This window comes from Octodon degus, unplaced genomic scaffold, assembly GCF_000260255.1.
Source record: "Octodon degus isolate 3935 unplaced genomic scaffold, OctDeg1.0 scaffold00005, whole genome shotgun sequence".
In the NCBI taxonomy this organism is placed as follows: domain Eukaryota; kingdom Metazoa; phylum Chordata; class Mammalia; order Rodentia; family Octodontidae; genus Octodon; species Octodon degus.
The window spans coordinates 671,028-674,704 of NW_004524581.1; positions in this window are offsets into that span (position 1 = coordinate 671,028).

Genomic DNA, 3,677 nt, shown 5'->3' on the forward strand with positions numbered 1-3,677 from the left:
GGGATTGAACTCAGGCCCTTCCGCTTGCCAGGAAAGCACTTACTCCACTAATCCATCTCCCCAGCCCCATAAGTGTAGATTTTAAAATGAGGGTTACTGGCTAGAAAGCAGTCATCCAAGGGGAGATGCAAAGTGCATCCATCTCCTCTTTGGTTACCGCTCGCTTGCTCGCGGTGGCACGAACCTGCTTGGTCAGAGAATAGTGACTGAGACTTAGAAGTCCAGCATTGCAGTTGTACCCATGCTTGATGATTAGTGGCATCGCATTTGAGATGAATGTGTGTGAGCAGGAGAATATGTTGAAAAAGAAAATATTCAACTTAATATATGAGAGATGATAGAAATTACGGTGTTTTTAAATTTAAAAATATTACAATAAAAGCTGCATTGCAATTGCACTCCCTCAGAATAATCTCTCTTGCTTTGAACTCACTCATCCCATCCTTGCTACTTTCTGAAGTGGCTTTTTATCTTTATGTGTACTGTCATGGCTGTCTGGATGTCCTGCATCCATTCAAGATGTGAATCTTTCACCATCATTTTGACTTTTAGAAAGACCCAGCACTTGGAAAGTGCCAGATCTCCTAAATAAGGAGGATGAGGGTATGCCATGTTTTCACAAGGCAATCTTTCTATTGGATGACATTTGGTAGCAGTATTCACTGTATTTTTTTTTTTATCACATGTTGGTGGAATTGGCACCTGGGTGGCAAGCACAAAGATCCGAGTTTGATCTTGGTATGTGTGCCATTTTGACCAAGAATCCTGGGGCTTGCAGTGCTGGGCCTGAAACTGGGTGTGTGGTGGTGCATGCCTATAGTCTTATCACTGGGGAGGCTGAAGCTGGAGGTTCACTAAGAGTCTGAACTGCATAGCGAGACCCTGTATTGAAAGAAGAAAGAAAGAAAGAAAGAAAGAAAGAAAGAAAGAAAGAAAGAAAGAAAAGAAAAGAAAACAGCAAAGTGTATTTGAAGAAGGGGAGTATTTGAAGGGGATTAATGGCAATGTGTGTTCTACTGTAATAAATCTTTTAAAATATAAACATTTACCATTTTTTAATTATCCCTTATATAAATTATAGAGAAACATTTGAAACTCAATAATATTGAAGTTACATGTTTCAGATATCATAATTTGGGGTGAAAGGGCTCCAGGCAATGCAGTAAATACTGTTGTTAAAGTTATTGTTAAGCATATGAACTATATAGGCTCATATCCCTGTGAATGAGATATGACAATCTAATATCAATCATATAAAAATACTAATTGCATTAAGACTATCTAAATTAACTAGGAACTCCTAAAGTAAAAAGTAAACCCCAAGGTTCCAAACCCCAGGTTATACATTAAAAAATACTTTTTATTGGCAAGTGTTTGTAATAATTGCACTCGTCATGGGGAGCAGGTGCATGTACATAACATAGCTGGTTATTTCATACACTTCCCTTCCCCTTTCCCCTCAGATGAATGTGAAAGCTTGTACATTTTAGGTGAAAGATCAATCTTAATTTCAAAAATAAAGTCTAAAAAAATTAATAAACTCTAATTTCTGAAAATAATAGTGATATTAATATGAGAATGCTAATGTTCAATTATGGATGGTGTACAGTTAAGAATGAATTGGGCCGGGGAGATGGCTCAGTGGAATAAGTGCTTCCCTGGCAAGCTCAGGGCCTGAGTTCAATCCCCGGTTCCACCAAAAAAAAAAAAAAAAAAAGAATGAATTGGAAGGTGTTTGGGTTACCATTTGGAAATCACTATTTCCGAAGAGTGTTTCCCTGGAAGTCAATAGCTGAAGAATTTAACTAATCAGAACTACCAGGGGTTGTGATTTTCCCTGATGACATCGCTGTATTGGATATAAAAGCTTAGGGGCCTAAAACAGCAAATGATTCTGCAATCAGTTGACTTCAACTCCCTTTCCTTCCAAATTATCTTACAATGAATGATATTAAGATTTTAAGAGACCCAGTCCTAGCCCAGGTCCGGTGAGTGTGTGGGAGAGCTTCCTGCTACCCTGCGCCTGCGGGACCAAATTCCGGTCCCAGCCCAGAGGCAGGGTGGGCGCGACCCTCTCCCACCCCTTTCGGATGCCCCTCACCACTCCGCAGCACCTCCCCCAACCCGCCCGCTGAGTAGGAATTTCTGGCACTTTCCAGGAACCCCCAGACCCAGTCCTAGGCCAGGTCCTATGAGTGTGTGGGAGAGCCTCCCACTACCCTGTGCCGGCGGGACCAACTCTGGGTCCCAGCCCAGGCGCAACGTGGGTGAGACAGTCTTCCACCCCCTTGGGACGCACCCCATCACTCTGCAGCACCTCCCCCAACCCACCCACCGAGTAGGAATTTCTGCCGCATTCTGGGAACCCTCAGACCCAGTCCTAGCAAAGACCCAGTGAGTGTGTGGGAGAGCTTCCTCTCCCCCCTATTCCACCTTGCCCCCTCCAGGCACAGCTCAGGCCTGGCATACATGCCCGGGGTGCAACCCTGAAGCTGCAATCTCTGCAGAGAGTGTAGAGGATAGAACCACTCAGTTAGTCCAGGAGCAGAACATCTTCCCACAGGGGCACAACAGGTTCACCCCCAAGGGCAGCAGAGGGAAGGAGCTGAGCACAGCAGCCAAACCCAAGCCAGGCACAAAGGGATAAATCCAAACTTTGTAGAGCTGCACCTGACCTTCAGTATGTGCGAAAGTTATAACTACAACAAAGATCTACAACAAAGGTCAGAAGACAGGGGCTGGTGAGATGGCTCAGTGGTCTAAAGCACCTACTTGGAACAAGCTTAGCAAAGCACAGGGACCATGGTTCAATACCCCAGCACCACATGCCAGCCAGCCCCACCCCCTGGTGGGCTGAACTGGCCACACACACACACACACACACACACAAATAAATAAATAAAATTTTTAAAAAAAAGCTTTTAAAAAAAATAAAAGGTCAGAAGACAGTGCTACACAAAATGATGAGAAGGAACAAAATGCAGCCTCAGAACCCAAGCCCACCCGAAACAAGTGCAGAATACACTAACACAGAAAAAATTAGGAATCACACAGCTGAAAGCAATGAATCAACGGCTTCTGAAATAAAGAAACAGCTGCAGAAATGTATAGAGGAACTTAGATTGGAAATAAAAAAAGAAATCCTTGAATTAATAACATCTGCACTAAAGAATCAAATGCAGAAACATATGGAAAAAACCCACTGCCCGCCCAGAACAAGTGCGGAGAACACTAGCTCGACTCAAATGCATGAATTAATAGCGTTGATAGTAAATAAGCAACAGCAGAAACATAGAGAGGAAATCAGAGCGCAATTCTTTTCTGAAATAAAAAAAAGAACTCTCAGAATTCATAGCAGATAAAGTAAAGAAGCAACTACAGAAACATAGGCAGGAAACCCAATGTGAAAAAAACACTGCAGTAAAAGAATCTATAACTGCTTCTAAAGAAGATATTGATAAAAAAAAAAATAGAGGAGATTAGAAAAATGTCAGATTCCTTGAATGGGCAATACGGGAAAGAAATAGATCACATGAAGCAGAGTCAAAGAGATATAGAGGAAATTAAAATCTGAATCACAAGTTTGCAAAACCGTTTAAGTGAATGTGAAGACAGAGTTTCAGATCTTGAAGATGCTGGTGCAGCTAGTGAAAAGGTAAGAAAGGAACTCTTAAAAA